Genomic DNA, 18079 nt, shown 5'->3' with positions numbered 1-18079 from the left:
GCCCAGCCCTGAGTTTTCTGTGTCTCCGCTGGTTCCGCCCAGCTCTGAATCTTCTGTGTCTCCGCTGGTTCCGCCCAGCTCTGAATTTTCTGTGTCTCCTCTGGTTCCGCCCAGCCATGATTTTTCTGTTTCACCGCTGGTTCCGCCCAGCCCTGAATCTTCTGTGTCTCCTGTATTCCCTCCCAGCCTCCCTCTCCCACCTCCTCCCAAACCTGCTGGTCCCTCTACTCCTCTTTCGCTGGTTCCGTCCAGTCCTGATCCTCCTGTCCTTCCTCCCATCCTTCTCCTCTCTCCTCCTCCTAGACCAGCCAGTTCCTCGTCATCCCTGCTGGTGCCAGTCAGTCCCGCAGCTCACCCTCAGTCCGCGCCATCGGGGCGCGGTGGTTCGCCGCTGGACTGCCAGTCTCCAGCTCCGCCTTGGCGTGTTAAGGCCCTGTCTCCGCCTCCAGCCTCCGAGCCCTGGACTCCTCCTCGGTCCTTCGACCCAGCGGCTCCGCCTTGGCTCTTAGCTCCCTCGTCTCCACCGTGGCCTGTCATCCCACCTGCTCCACCGGGCTCCCTCGTCCCTCCGGCTCCACCTTGGTCAGTCGTCGACCATCCGCCGCCTCGGGACTCCACTCCTCTGGTTCCACCTCGTCACTCCATCCCTCCGGCTCTGTCAGGCTCCTCCTTCCCTCCAGTTCCACCTCCATCCTCGGTCACTCCGGCTCCACAGCGGTCTGCCAGGACCCTGCCTCTGCCTTGGTCGCCTGAGCCTTCAGCTCCACCTAGGCCCTCCGGATCCTCGACGTCACCCTGGCTCTGCGGCTGTGCTGCTCCATCTTGGGCTCCTCACCCACCGGTGCAGTCTCCGCCTGTCGGCCCCCTGGTGTCGTCGACCCTTCCTTCACCATGGCTCCTCCCGCCGTCGACCCCACCTTGGATCTCCGTCCTGGCTGGTCTCTGGTGGACCATCTGGCTCCTCCTGCTCCTGTCTCCTCCCTGGCTCCTTCCTCCGTCGTCTCCTCCCTGGCTCCTCCTTCTGTGGTCCCTGTCTGCTGGCCCCCTCCTGGAAGTCCGTCCTCCACCGGAACCTCCTCCCAAGTTCCCACCTACGCCTCCCCCTGTTGTTTCTACGGTGCGAGGACGCACCTACCGGGAGGGGGGAGTACTGTCACACACCTGGACTCATTTAATGTGTTTTTGCCCGTGACCCAGTTTCTGTCTTTCCGTGTTTGATTAGTTCCCAGGTGTGTCCATTATCTTCCTCATGTGTTCCATGTCCCTGTTAATTTAATGATTCCATCCACCTGTGTTTCCCCAATTATCTGTTGTACATAAGCCTTGTCCTTCAGTTCTGTTTTGTCGGGTCTTCTCACTTGCAGCTCACTTGTGCACTTGCTACTTACGTGTGTCTACCTCTGTGCTCCATGTTGGATATCCCCTGTGTTGGATATATTAAAAGCCTTATTCCGTTTATCCTCGACTCCGTATTCCTTCAGGCAGCGTAAAACCGTGACATATATATATATATATATATATATATATATATATATATATAATTTAAATGTTTGAATTTAGGCATCACAACATTACAATGTACTTTTTAAAAAACACATTTTTATTTTGGAGTTGAATCCCTTGAATAATACATTAATACACACATAGATGTGAGAATTGCGCACAACAAACAGCCGCCTGACTAAATATCTAAAATATTAAAACGTTTTCTGCCCATTGATATTTAGCGCTGATGATGATGATGATTCGCCGCACATTTCAAACCTCCAGCTTATCAATAATGAGCCATTCATGAAAAGAGTCATGAAAACTAACCAAATGGGTAAAGATAAAGAATAAATCAATCTTTATTTTACTAGACTCTCTACGCAAGTCTCACTCACAGATTTAGTTGCGATCTGATACGAGGCTTTAATTTGTGTGTGCCGTTAGGATAGCGGTGTGTCACTGAGCCGCACGAGGAGCAGAAACAAACAATGAACAACCATAATCTGGGGCTTGAATCGTAGGTCACCGGGGGGCTGCTTGCGCTGCCTCCCAGTAAGTGTTGTGATGTCAGCTCCTTTACACACTCGCCATCCATCTTACTGAAGCAATGGAGTCCACTGCAAAAAAAGAGAGAGAGAGGGAAAGAAAAACAATGGCTGAACGTATGTTTAGGGAAATAAATGAAATCTAAGGGTAAAGTACTCCTCCCCAGATGCAAAATTTTTGACACTGATTCTGGAAACAAATGACGTAGGGGCCCCGCTAGGCCACAGCAAGACAGTTGGGGGAACAAATGTCCTCTGATCTAAATGCCCTCTAGTTTTAAGAGTCTAACCTACGAGCATTACACCAGGGCCCGCTAGCTAGGCTAACGCAGGCCATTATGCTCCTCTGCTCTTTACCTGCGCAATAGAGACAAGAGAGAGAAACAATGGAGCTCCTCTTCAGCTATCCACACAGCACCTGAAGCAGAGCATGTCTTATTCCTCGCCCGAGGCCTTCCACCCCGCACAGGCTCGGATCACACCAAACAGTTCATCTTTAAAGCACGTCGCACGGAGACGCCGCAGTCATACTGATACCCAGGCTAAAGGTGCGAGGCTCTAGCATGCCTTTCTATCCCAGCATGCTAAGCTCAGAAAGATACAGGCTTTTAGATGAAGACCCAGCAGCTACCTACGTTATAAATAATGTCTGAGACCATTGTTAACAGTGCATTGAAAGCCATATCTGGTAACAGAAAAACGGGGGTTTTCTGAAAAACAAAAAACTACAAAATAAAATGCATTAACATCTATTTTAAATATTTTTACATTTGAACAATTCTTAAACTTAAAAGAAAACACACTTCTCCTATAAGGCTCCTCTTTGTTCTTCAACAGAGGATCTAAGCTTCCCTTTTAGTCACGAGCCATCTAAATGGGAGCAAATCTTATCATCTAATCTCACCTTGTTATAACTATGTAAGATATGATTATATGAACCCTCTGTCAAAAGAGCATCATGCGGTTATAGTTGTACTGAGTTTCATTTAGGATGTTTCTCTTTTCTACCCACTTCTTGTGCATGACACTACACATAAATCGGATGAAACATTTCACACTGCTCATCATCACACAAACAAAATATCATTTCAAGGAGGATTTTCGAGAATAAAAATAGAAATGTCGTGTTAGTGCACTACCAGTGTTTTCAGGAGAAAAAAAAACTGAAATATGATTTCTTAATGACGGAGGAAATATAGCAGACTACAAATTATATTTTTATTAAAGTATATCAATAAAATACACTAATAATAATAATAATAATACCACAAAAGTGTGATTTTTTTTTGTGTGTGTGTAAACAGAACTATACAAAACATGTTGCAAAAATGTATCAGCAAAGCGACTCAAGCGACCAAAAATGCATACATTTATATGGAAACAAATGGTTTTTTAGAAAATTAAATAATACATGAAACATATTTATACATGGTATGTGTGATCTGTTTCTCTCTGGATTTGCTGCATTGCATTCTGAAAGTCATTCTCTTGTTAAAGGCTGGCCCTAAAGCACTTCCAATTTCCACGGTCTACCTATGCCTCCTATTGGCCTGTTTCATTCAGTCACCCTTTACTGCATGCTGAGTGCAATCTAAAAGCGCAGAAAGACAGCGAGAAACCGAGGTGGTTGAGGGTGGGGGCAAGAGGGAGATGAGGTTAAGAGAGAAACAGAGAAAGAATGATATCTTATGAATGTTGACCACTGTCTCCTTACATAAATCTGCACATTAAGTACAAGAAATGAGCCTTTTGCTGCTGAGGCTTGGACAATGGAGTCTGAATCAGTAATGTCATTTAAAAGCATTCACATCAGAGGAGATGGCGGACCCAGATTAGAGAGACTCCGTTACCATCAGGCTTGGTGTGTCATACACAGTCCAGTGAAGGATAGCGCCCAAACACAGCAAAACATGATGAGACAAGTCACACTTAGGTTTGAAATTTGTCTACTTGAAACTGAAATTTGTACATGCCTTACTATTAAAAGAAACCAAGAGATGCAAAACCATTTACTATTTGTGTGTGTGTATATGTATGTACACAATATGTATGAATAAACATGGATAAATAAGTATTAACAGTACTGTAAGTGGAGAAATGGCTTTAAGGTTGATTAGAAAAGAAAAGGAAAATAATTCCTTTTTTACTTCTACTGATCACTTTCTGATGAAACAAAGATTGTATTTTGTAAATCCATTTGTATTGTGAAGTCTGTCCCTGTTTAAATGTAACTTCGATAACAGAACACACATTATAAACCACAAAAAAAAACATTAATATATATATAATACACAAATATTTGATTAATATAAGAAAGCTGTTTTCAACCTTGATTATATATACAATTTGTGTATATATATATATATATATATATATATATATATATATATATATATATATATATATATATATATATATATACACACACACACAAAATAATCATATTAGTATTATTTTTGAAGGATCATGTGACACTGAAGGCTGAAGTAATGACTGCTAAAATTTCAGCTTTACCATCACAATTACATTTTAAAATATGTTAAAACACAAAAAGGATATTAAATAATTTCTTAAAATATTACTGTATTTTGATCATGCAGCCGTGCTGAGCATTAGAAACAGCCTTATGTTTAAAACGGCTGTGATGCTTAACACTGTTTGTATCTAATATTATTGTGTTGATGTATACACATGAAATGTATGTACTGGCCTCATAAAAAAAAAAAAAAAAAAACCATGATCATACAAGCCATATTTAGTTTAACTATAAATAAATAAAAAATAAAGCAGTACCTCTTAAAAAGGAAAAATCTTTTAATTTGATCAAACTTTAATTCTAAAATCAAGAAAGCTTCTGATCATTGTCCACACTGATGAGAGGAACCACACTTTCAGCTTTTATTTTACCCTTTTGTTCAATCCAAAAGCTCCAGATGGAATATATGCATTTTGTGTAGTAAAAGAGACAAGACTATTCCAAGCTTCATACATGACCAGAGAGGACACTCCATCGGTGTAAAAATCACTAAACGCACGTGCATTCAGCATTAGGGCCAAAACACCATGCATTAGTATAGTCATAAATATTGCCGCACGCTAAAAATGACAGCATAAATGTGTGGAATCAGAGGGATTAGAATGTTTGAAGAAATGAAGCATGTAATGACGCTAGATTCACCTCCATTATTTTCAGCCTGCCACAATTCCTCCATTACTTCACTTAAGAGACCACATCAAAGATGCAGCTGACGCCTTTGAAGCATGTATCGGAAACTGAACTCTCAATGGCCCCATTTTACAAAGCTTGACTCCGGGATCCCACAAAGTTCCAAGAAGCATATGACCCTCCCATTAGGCAGAACACAAAAAAAGGGGTCAGGCACCCACAAACCCCCGCACATTTCAATTGGTAATGGAATCGCACGGGCGATAATTAATGTCCCGCTTTCCAAATGTGGTTCATTTGAAATATCTGCTAAATCCCTTTTTCTGCACCGAACCGCTGCTTTTATTTTTTAAGGAGTAATCCTGCTATTGTTGAACCTGAACAGAAAGTGAGACCCAACGAAGCACTGAAGTGGCAAAAGACAAAAAAATAAATACATTTAAAAAAAATTGACAGTGATCTAGGTGACCGATTCGATTCCCTTTTGACACTCGGCCACAGTGGCTCTACGCTTGCCGACTCCAGCTCGGACCGTATACAGCATGGACCATCCAAACCAAACTAAAACGAAGAGGTTGAGAAGCTAAAGTGTATTGGATCTGGTAAGAGTTAGTCGATTGTTTCTGGCCTATGGGTGGTGGTTTATGCTAATGTTAGTATCAATACAAACAAAGGCCATACAGCTGTACAAAGTACATCAAGGAAATGAAAGACAAGGCTGCCTCTGTCAGTGCAGTGTACAATAAAAGAGGGATTTAAAGGCAGGCCGACCGATCACTGGGGAGCCACAAAATGAATGAACTGTAGAAATGCTCCGAGTTGATCCTTTTCGCTAGCGGTTTAGGGACTAGCTAATGGTCGGGACAGAAAATATATAACCCAGACACGTTTGGGCATCACAAAGGTCAGGGAAGGGTGAAACCAAGCAGACAGAATGATAGGGATCCTGTCATAAAACGCCATTATTGAGGGAATAAGTGATGAATTTCTGTAAGCCATTAGATAAAACATTTCTGATTAGGAAGACGTCGTCAGCCATCACGTGAGAAATTTATACAGGGGTTAAATCTGAAGTACAATCAATACGCTGTTTGAAACATTTAATGACAATTAAATGAAGAACGGGGGCTTCAAGGTGAGAACAACCATTCATTTCTGAAAGATGCGTTGCGGATTTTAAAAAACAAAGTATAAATATATCACACTCACTGGAGAAACACAGTGATTGATTATCATTTTTAGTTGTAACTTTTTGTGTGATAAAAAAAAATCATGTACTGTATAAACAAAACAAGAAAAAAAAAATTTTGAAAGATATTTTAGCATCACATCAATTATGAAATTGGAAATAATCATCCTTGTGTTGACATTACAGTATTAAATTCTTCAGACCGGTCTGGTGAAGAAACACAAAGAGATTGAGCACTTGATACATATGAAGGGTTTATGACAAATCTCTCTTATCCACAATAAATCCATTCTTTTGTCCATTTCAGAATGTCCTCATTATTAAAATCTGGCAAAACAAAAATAGTATTTATGCTGATGGCTTAAATTGCATTGAAATTAAGATTCTTACAGCTTAAAAACCCTCAAGTGCTCAATAAAAGCTCCTCAGAATTGCCAAGAATGGTGTATTACTGTATTACTATATTTTTCTACTTCCCTGTATTACTTAATCTTGTTTAATTTCATTTTCTCCTTTCTCATTATGCCTCTTTCTATAGTTTGTCTCTCAAATTATATGGAAATTACACCTAAAAGCAATAAAGGGTCATCTAAAATGGCTGTGTTGAAGATTGAATCATGAATTTCAAGGACCTATGAACGCAAGCTTCCATTACGGTCCAATTCCCAGCTTATTTCCCCGATATACATCTCCTGGCCTGTATTCAAAATTTCGCCGTTCCTCAAGTGACAAGAGCATGTCTCGGACATCTGAGAAGTAAAGGCTTATTCCTGACCCGGTTTCCATGGTAACCCAGTGCTGACTATCTGCTGGCAGGTTTTGACACGAAGGAGAAATGTAGGTCTGGCTGTCTTTGTTGAGCATTATATGTTTATGTTTACATGTTTAACAGGATTTTTTTTTTTTTTTTATCAGATTGTGCTTTAAGGTTAATATACAAAATATACACCATTTTCTGTGGAAAATATTTTAAATAAATATTGTGTCATTAAATGGTTGTTTCTAATTAAAACTTAATACTAATTGTTACTATACTGATATTACAATATTAGGAAAAAATGGATAACATATTTGACAATGATATTTTATTTTTTTTTTGAGTGGGGGGGGGGGATCAATGGACTTGGCTTGCTTTACAGGCCATCATACTGCAATTCATAATTATTTACCAACCCAGAGTACAAGAATTAGCATTTTGATTTATACTGACCCTGTTCAGGTTCAGGTCAATATCACTTCCATTTCTAAATCAATTCAGGAGAACGAATTGAAAATGAATTGATTGCTGAATTCCCCTTTGGTTTCCATATAAATGTCCAAAAAATGTATCCAAGTTCACCTCTTACATCTCTTAAATCTCATCTCTTTACCTGCTTTCTGAATCAGCCTAATTGAAGCTCGAATAGACGCCTTCATGAGATACATTACCCGACACACATACAAGTTCTATAAATCATCCTAACATAAAAACATAACTATATTTTATCCTTTTAGTATGATTCACTTCAGTAAATTTTGAAATTTTAGCTATTATAATTTTGACTGAAACTAAGAATAAAACAATCATGGGATAACAGACTGAGAACAATCCCTCTCCTGTCTCTTTGTAATTCATAAATTGCCAAAGCTGACCACCGTTACTTGTAAAAGCAATCTGGCATCCCTCTTTCATTTCTCCATCTCGCTCCACGATCCTCCAGCAGTATTAGCGATACTAGGAAAGGTCACATGATAAATGACTGACAAACACATCAAACCATATTAGCTTGTAGCTTTGTTATCACCTGACGGCAGAGATAACAGAAAAAATGAAGCTTCTCCCGAATCATTCGGCTTTGTGTTTTGCCTGCTCTGCAGTCTAAATCAGAAGGAGGGATACTAAGGGGAGAAGGGAGAAGAAGAAAAAAAAAACAAGAATCTGGCGGTGGCTGTTTGTCTCAGGGTCTGACAGTGGGAGAGCAATAATATGCATTAATGATGGTGCGTGTGCAAGTCTGTGCAGCCAGGAGCAGTCAGTCACATTGGCTACCAGGAGGTGCCAGTGAGCACTTACACACACACACACATATATATATACCCCTCCCCAAGGCCCCCAAGGTGAGAGTGACCACCGGCCCCTGTCTACCCTTTGAGTCAAATCAGGGTTTTCCAAAAGAGTGATTAAGAATGGCACAGGCGTGTTGAGAAGCGGGAAGAAATTTGGAAATGGCAGTTCAGAAACAATCAAGGGGAATTTCAAACGGATCAGCCTGGGAGGTTCTGAGCACGAGTTAGACGCTATCTCAACTTTCCAACTGAAAAAATCAATCACATCTCCTCCAGGATGAGAAAAGTAATATGAAAAACAAGCGCAATGGCTTCCATCTGCGCAACACAAAACTGTTCGGTTCCAAAATGAATTGCCATAGATATTTCCTTCCCCAGCTTCCTGCTTTTTATTAGTGTTCCCCATCAGCCTGTTCTCATTTCTCAGTTGTACTTTTGGTAGTTATGTACTACAAAAAAAAAAAAAAACTGTTCCGCTGAGAAAATTGGGTAGCTACAGTTAGCAGGTTAATATTCCGCAAGTTAATCGAATTGTTACTTATAGACAACAAAGAACGACAGCTAAAGACGACAGAAACAATTTCTACTGGGTTGGAAACAACTTTCAATTGCAAAATGAAAGAACAAACATAGGGACTTGTAGGCACTTACATTGCATTTCTTTCTTATCTTTACATAGTATTCTTTTTTTTAATAAAGACTTCTATTCTATATTCTATACTGCCCTACAAAGCAAAAAGGCAGTAACTACGCAGAGTGCAGAACTGAGAAAAATGACTTAAAAGTAATTACTGTACAAACAACTACCATTTTTCTCCAAAACGACACACATTTCAGATAAGATGTTTTGTCACATAACAAAGGATGCCTTGAATGTCATGAAAATGACAATAACTAATTTTTGACCAAAAATGCAGTTACTGCCTTTTTCCTTTGTAGGGCAGTATACTTATTTTTACTTAATGTTGCATTAATAAGATTAGTGTATAGCACTTTATGGATATACATCTATAGTTTTGTATGGTATTATACAGTACAGATATTCTACTGCATCACCACAGGTGATTCAAAACAATGTTTCTTGCACTGAATTTACTTGGTAGCAACTTTTCCGTGCGCTTCCTTTCCATCTTAAGCCTGACAGCATCTTTAAACATAGATTTCAGTGTTAGCAGGCCAGTTTGAGCGCTTTGGGTTATCCACTCCAACTTATGGACATGACCTGAGTGGGAGAGGAAGAGATTATGGCAGAATGAGCGAGGGAGAGGGCGCTCGGGACCTAAGCTCCCTCACATGAAGCTTTCATTACATGAAGGGCGAGCCGCAGAGAAACCTGATTTACCATGGGACTGTGTTCCTGCGCCAGAAAGCCAGTGCTCCTGTCAACCTCCATACCGGTATCTCTTACTGTAGCTAGATGGAGAGAAAGAAAAAGAGAGCCTAACAATCCTTGTCAGAGCCAAATACTGTCTTTAGCCCGTGTACGGATTTGAAATAATTGCAGTTGTCATTAATGCCAAGAATCAGGCAGTGGCCTGCAATGGTGGAGCCAGGGCAGATGCTAACGAATCATGTCAAGCCATGCATACTTGACATTTATTACATAAAACAATAAGCAGCAGAAACCTCTTGCTGCATAATTACACCATTTAGACATGATCGGGATCAGACGTAATGAAAAAGACCTGCAGGAAAAAATAAATTAGTTGCCATCTGCTTTCCTGGAGGGCCTGCCACCACCCTGGAGAGACATCACGGATAATGTGAGACTTTAGGAGCTCTGCTTTAGCTGGGGAATGACACTAATTCTGCCCAGTGTTTATCTCCCCTCACTGAGCAGGACTCATAAAGATTTCATGTTACTCAAATAAGCCCTACAGTTTTCACTCTGATCGTGCTATAGATAGATGTGCTATAGACACAGCAGGCTTTACACAATCTTACAGCATACGTTTTATAGAAAGGTATTAAGACAAAGCGTCTTCATTTCAGACTTATCGAAAGCTTAGTTTAACACCACCGTGGAAATTCAACTTAAATATTTATTAGGCTGAAGTTATAGTATCAACAATTCGCATAAATCAAATAATGTCAAATTCTCAATTAGGGGAATTTTACGGTTTAGAATTTAGTATTAATAATGATAATTGATAATTTCAATTTATATTTATAGAATTATAATATATATTATTATTATTATTATTACTAATATTGTTGCTATTATTATTATTATTTCTTCATCATCATTTAGGTCACTTTATAACAGTTTTCGACTTTTTTACTGTTTCCACAGCTGATACAACTTTCTTCCAAAACTGAAAATTGTAATTAAAATGTCAAATATCATTACCATCGCACAGAAACAATATTACAAATCATCATCTTCATACACACTGCACCAAAATCAAGAAGGTTGATTAAGGCCATGATCAGATGCTTATTCCAGGTCATACATGATAAATATTAGTTGTGGACTAATTATTATGTATTAAGTAATATCAACATAATATCATACTGTATGACGCATTAATCTCATATCTCAATAACACACACACATAATATAAAATGTTATATATTTATAAATTATGCCACAAATTATGACACTGGATACCAATTTACATCATGTTAAACAGATCATGCAAAAAACAACATACTACTAACAAAAGTACTAATTATAAAATTGTTCTTGTGTACTTTGCTTATATAACATGCATGCTATATTTAAAGGACGGGTCTGATATGGGTTTTGTGCAGTTTTCTGCAGCCAAGAGCAGCGAAGGCATATATAAGGCATTATTTTGGTGTGCTCCTGGCTACAGAGAATTAGAAAATATCAGACTGTCATTGTGATTTGATACTAGGATGAAAAATGTCAAAAGTGGAGATGACAAATCAGCCCAGTGAGGAGAAGTGGCTCTCAGACAGGGGATGTCATTTGTCATGATTGCCATTTGACTGCACTCCCAGTCCCCCTCCTCCACTGGCTTTTCTGCCTACAGATGAATGATACATTGATAGCCATTAATTCTAAATTACCCAAATTTGCCTAACTGCATCTAGCATGTTTGTGAAAATCAAATTTATCAGTGCTTTGCTTTTCCTTGTTCCATTTTTCCTCCCCTTCGCTCTCCTCTTCTTTGCCTTCCGCGGAGCCTGAACCTTTTCGGTGGACAGACGGGGAATTCGATTTGCACTCTGCACAATACACACAGCCAGACCATCAAACCCTAAGCTTGGTGACATTTCCAAATGTTCATCTCCCCTCATTTCAATCGTCCATTTGGAATGAATAAAACAGCCAGGCGACTTGAAAGAACGGCAGCCCCCTGAGCTTCGCTGAATCTATGGATCCTATCTCCACCTCCTCGAAACCCCCAACCCTTCTGCCCCCACCCTAAGCCCAACCTTTAGGAAGCCGAGAGGCTTTGTTGGAGGGGGACACAGCTGAGCCTGCCTCACATCCAGAGCCCCCTGCATAAAACTGGAGGTAATTAAGCCACAGCTTCAAGGTTGCATGGACACAAGACAATTCGGCCTAATGAAGTATCGATCGGCTGCAGCAGAAGTAAAACAAGTTGACATTCATTTAGAGGTACTAGTGAGAATATACCACAATGCCACGAATGACGTAAGGCTACAATGGCACACGGTTTAGTCATGAAAACAATGTAGTCTAGACTATAATACCTCTTGTTGAGCCACTTTGTCAAATCAATAATCACGACCATGTATGTTTTCCGTAAGGGTGTATAATATAGAGAGTTTGGTTATAAAAAAAAATTAAAAACTGATTTCAAAGAAAACTTAGATTTAACCAAATGAGTTTTACAAGAAGCAATGGCATTCCTCTTATCAAGATTTAGACTGATATCAGTCTTGTTAATAGAACAACGGACATTCAGATTGTATCAGACAGTGCGGTATTAAACAAATTCGCAATTATTCCAATATGAAATATCCTGAGAAACATACTTGATTTGGTCTGTCAGGAGATGTTCCTGAGAATATGATATTATTGCTCCAATGAGGTCTGATCTAGGTTTGGCTTCACTAAAAAAGGTCTACATGTCCTGAGAAAACCTCTCATAGCAGAAAACCCCCCAGTGACAATTGCATTTCTTTAGCAAATCTGACTCGTTAAAGTAGTTTGACTGACAAATGTTATGATTCATAACATCTGCCCTAGTTCAATGATTGAAAGCTTTTAATATTTTTTTTTTATTCAGCATTATGGTGGAAAACTTTTCACTCCCTTTTATTTGCATGTAATCGTTAAAATGTAAATTAATTTCTAAAATAATAGCAGATCCGCTTAAATTATGTTTGTTGAAAAGGCCTAATTTATTTATATGGTAAGGTTTTCACAATTTAAGTTGAATGTTTATTTATTTTTTATATATTTGAGTGCATATTAGGAGCATTAGGATGCAAATTACACATTTTACAGCAATTACAAAGAAAGAAAAGGTCTGATGGTCATCTAAACTACATCCCTTGCTAACAAAATGCTGATAAGAAGCATAATTCACCACAACTAATCAATTCATTTTATCTGAAATAAACACAGCTCCGCACTTTCCATGAAATTCAAACCGAGCACTCAAAACACCCACATTTGTAGCTTATCAGCCCAATCAAATGCAAGCATCTGGGCGACAGCAGAAATTTTTCCTTAAGTAATCGTCAATCTTTTAATGGAGTCCACAAATGTCAGTTGCCAATATGTTTTAGCATTAAATGCAGCAGGAAGGATCCAGAAAGGTGGGCTATTCAGCAGAACACAACGCATTGTTAAAAAGCCTCAATTATGCCAAATAGCCAGGTTTGGACACATATTTGCATTGTGTAATATCTACAATCAATGCAGACATGAAAGTCAATTTGACTCTGCCTCATAAGGTGAAACTCACAGTAAGTGAAAACCACTAGCGCTTTACATAAAAAGTACAGTGAGTTCCATTTGTCAGAGGCACGGTTCAAATATTTTGACATACTTTATGATAATAGCCGCATAAACCTGCTAACAAATCACCAATCATGTGCAAACAGGAAAAAAGAATCCGTTCCACTGCCAAAAAGATCACACTGATTCATTACTGTATCGTTGTCAAAAAATGGCAGTCAAGTGTCACGGTGCGTTAACATTAGTGCAAGGCCTTAAATACATTTACACAAAACAATTCCACCCACAGAAGCAGAATACTTTATATAAGTCCGCATAGCATTTGGAGTGAAGGTGAGAGATGCTCAAAGTGCAGGTCAGGTGACATGATAAACAGAGAACTGAACATGTACTCGAATCTCGAACTCCCTTTTATTCTCTCTTTGCTCATGGCATAGACTGCAAAGATTACATAACATAGCATAACTACACACTACATTAAGGATTCTGGTAGAAACACCTAAAGGCAAAAGCTCACTCTAAAAAGGTTTTTTATAAACATTTATATGGATATGAATTCAAAAACACATTTTGAAACAAAAGCTCAAAAAGTTTCAATGAAACATTGGTCATTCAGTTGCACAGACTAATTAAGAATTCAGACAGTGAATTATAAACCACCTAAACAGTTGATTTCACTTCACAGAAATACTACTTCTTTTTGATAGCTTATAGCGATCATAAATCACATAAATTATAAATCAGAGATTGTTTTGACACACACGAAGAGAAAAAAAAAAAGAAGCTGTCCAGTTTATGAAAGAAGTCAGCATAAATAAAACATTTTCTCATGGGCAATCATAAATATGGAGAAGCGAGGTGTGAAAATGAATATCTAGTCACCGCAAAAAAGAAAGGAAAAAAAAATAGGGGCGCATTGTGCAGGGCTGCTCTCTGCTTGTCTTACGGTGAGTTGTTTGGTTTCTTCTCTTACCTGTCACAGACGCAGGAGTCAGGCCAGTTTCTCCGAGGATTCTGCTGCTGCTGAAGACCGTCCGCAGAAACCACACTGTGAACACTTCACTGAAATACATATACATCAGATAATATTTGCGTCAAAACATCCACGACTTTAACTTTTGTCACAGCTCGCAAAACGCACAATGATCGCTGTATATATTTGCATGGATTGGATCTTGTGCAGCTCTCAGTTCTATTAATGTGTATATTTACATTCACAAAGCTGTACTCTGAAAAAAAGAAAAAGGTGATCAAACAAATTTCACCACACTGTATAATAATAATAATAAGAAGAAGAAGAAGAAGAAGAAGAAGAAGAAGAATTAAAAAAATAAATACACTAAAAATAAAACAGTAAAAAGAAATATACAGCTTAATTAGTTTCTGATAGCAAAAGCTTTTAAAGTAAAAAAAATAAACTTATTTATTGCTTGTTTTTAAAAAAGAAAATTTTAAAAACAAGAATTTTCATTTCCTTTTATTATGATTATATATATATATATATATATATATATATATATATATATATATATATGTATATACACACACTTGTAACCAGTGCACATTTGATTTCAAAAGAGAAAGAAATATGATAAACAATAAAAGAATATAAATAAATAATATAAAAAACACAAAACTTGATTCGCTTTTGATTGGAAAAGCTTTAAAGTTGTTAATAAAAAAAGTATTTTGATATGTATTGACATAATAAATAAATTTTAATATTAATTGAATTAAATTATATATATATATGATTTATTTACATTTTTTATACAGTGCAATCTTAAAAAAAAAAAAAACAATTTCATACGCTTTCATATTTCTTTTGTAATTCGTTTTAATTCAACCAATACTGTAATTTAAAGTGTTACTGATATTCATTTCACAACTTCTGGCTAGGCAGACACTTTTTTAAAAGTTTCTCTTTAACTGTACTTTGCTAAACTGCAATATCAGTATGTCATATGAAAAAGTAGGCCAGGAACTATCAATCTAATCCTCATCACTATCCAATCTGCTGTATATGAATAGTGCATGATTCATTCTTCAGTATTAATCATGTACTTTGTTCATATAAAACAAAGCTTACGCTCTATTTGCTAAGATATTTGACCCTGTGAAAGAGTTAAGACATTACGGCTTGGATTTAAAATGCATCTAAAGATTAAAACTGCTGGTTGACTATTAGAGAGGATTATAGATGAAGGAAAATAATTTTTCATTTTGATGCAAAAATAAAAATAAGGAACAGGTGGTACACGATATAAATTGTGATAGCAAATAAGGTTACGCAGGATATGTGTAACATATCGCTCCCCTCGCTTCAATCAGAGCAATAAAATTAAAGTAATACCTTGCACAAGCAACAAGATTTGTTGTAAATATATGCTTCAGTGCTTCAGGCAAAGTGCTACTTCAGAAATACAGCACGACTTTGATCTTTACTCAATGAAATCTGTAAGATCTTTGATCTTTACTGTAATGAAAAAAAATATTTATGACTATCAAATAAGTCTAACCTTTTTTTTTTTTTTTTCTTTTTCTGACTGTGAATATTTTTTACCAGAACAGAAGTGTGTGTTTACAGGTGAAAGGAAATTACTCAAGAGACACCGAGAAGTTTTGGCTCGGCCAAAAAAAGCATATGTTGGCCATTCAGTTGCTTTGAAATGCAACCAAGGTCACTGTCAAATAAATCCATTTTTTTCATTCACACTACCTGAAGCATTTCAGTCGTTTTTCTCTTTTGAAATCAAAGGTGTACTGGGTACAAAACTACGTGCAACTATTATCCTCACATAGAGCTTGCTCAAAGCAAAAGGGTGGACAATGACCTTTACCAATGACAGGACACTAAATACAACAAAAAGCTCATTCTATCATTCCTTCTCATTACCTTCCTTCTCATTTGAATAATGGAATTGTATGATCAATCTATGTATTTCAGAACAACTCTAAATGACTCTTTTATAGGTAAATATTCCCATTCATATAGTGGGGATCAAATGTCTGAGATTGCATTGAAGATCTGGGAATCTAAATCAAATTTAAATTTAAAATTTTAGGATGTGAACCAATTTTAAATAGAAGTATTATGACGTTAAATGAAAAGAAATGTACATTTTTGCACTATTTCTAGGTCAATGTGCATATTAGTACATTTTTAATATCGACTGTGTGATAAAAACACCCAGAAGTGTAATAAATGAATATATTTTTTTAATTATAAGTTATATTAAATAAGAAAAATGCAAAACAGAACAAATGTTAGCATAGTTTTCTTAAGCCATAGCATCTCACTAGGTGACTGATCACTGAGGGAAAAGGGATTTAGATTTTTTCCAATTACATTAAAATGATCTCAGACTTTATGATGTTTTTAAATCACTCTTTCACACAACATGGAAGAGGTTCATAGTTCAACAGGTCACATTTCCGGTCTCTGCCAATGAATACTTAGTATTTACTTTGTAAATTGATGTATTTCAATCTTGTGATGACAGTAGGCGCAGCTGTAAATGTATCTAATTTGAAGCAAAGCACCAGGATGCATTTTTATATGGAGGTCCCGAGATCTATTTACTTGATTAAATCTGAGCTCCTAATCCTTCATAAGAGACAATGTTGATCATATTTTTGGCATCTGTTGAAGTCCACTATTGTTTATTTGATCCACTCAAGAGATATAACAATAAAAATAATCTGCCATTAATTTGATAGATTGTATTAATATAATATAATATAATATAATATAATATAATATAATATAATATAATATAATATAATAAACTTGACAAAAATTATTAATAATGAAACAAGTAAACAACTAAATAAAGTATTTTCATATTTCATTAATGTTTTATTCCAAGTAATATTATAATAAAATAGATTAAAAAAATTATTTTCAAAGTAAAAAACAACAACACAACAATATTAGTTAATTTTAATTGGAAAAGCTTTTTTTGTTTGTTGAGAATATATTTAAAAAATGTTTTAAAAAGTATTTCCATATGCTATTATTTATTATGAATTGTTTATTACATGTAGTAATATAATTTAATAAAATAAAGTAAATTAACGCAAAAAACGTTACTTGAAAAACAACAACTTGATTAGTTTCTGATAGGAAAAGCTTGTAAACTCATTATTTCTTTAAGGTTAAAGTCCTCCGATGTTCTGGGTGCATTTTAATTTCTATGCTTTTAAAAGGGGATGGGCTATGAGTTGTAATCCTCTCTCCTTTGGCCTCAGAGGCCTGTTTGGCTCCATGCATCAAAAACAAATGTTGACCTTTTTTGTTCAAAACTGAAGGCCTTAAAGGTATATGCAAACAGCAACACGGACACCTCAAAAGAGGACCGGCTTTTGATGTTGAGGAGCGCTGTTTTCAAAGCAAACGTGAGATACCCATAGGCTCAAATTCCATCAAACTGTTTTTTCATATATGTAGCTTGTAGGTGTTTATAATTACAAACAAGTGGCATCATGATTAAAACATCGCGGAATGATCAGAGGCCAGAGTAGACGTAATAAAAAATACAAGAGGGAGGACAGGTGCATTTCGATTTTCCTCAGACGTCTCGCGCAAAATCAGACACACACAATCAAACATTCACATCGAGAGACCAAAACACCCTAAACAATTAACTAAAACGCCCGAATATGAATAGAAGCCACCTCAATTTTACTGGTTTTCATCAGATTCTGTCCAGGTATCACGTGAGTGACACTCTGACATGTTA

At 37.2% G+C, this 18079-nt stretch overlaps 1 long non-coding RNA gene across 1 annotated transcript in view; it reads right to left on the bottom strand.

Moving 5' to 3' along the window:
• Positions 1-1579: 1579 nt before the first annotated feature.
• LOC127945878 (uncharacterized) overlaps positions 1580-18079 on the bottom strand; it is a 38446-nt gene continuing 21946 nt past the window's right edge. The window contains exons 2-3 of the long non-coding RNA XR_008150966.1: positions 14311-14399; positions 1580-2105 (exon numbers count right to left, since the gene is read on the bottom strand). This is a non-coding gene — a long non-coding RNA (uncharacterized LOC127945878). The remainder of the gene's footprint in view (positions 2106-14310; positions 14400-18079) is intronic.

Source organism: Carassius gibelio, chromosome A24 (assembly GCF_023724105.1).
Source record: "Carassius gibelio isolate Cgi1373 ecotype wild population from Czech Republic chromosome A24, carGib1.2-hapl.c, whole genome shotgun sequence".
Classification (NCBI taxonomy): domain Eukaryota; kingdom Metazoa; phylum Chordata; class Actinopteri; order Cypriniformes; family Cyprinidae; genus Carassius; species Carassius gibelio.
This window is presented reverse-complemented; position numbering and strand designations above follow the sequence as displayed.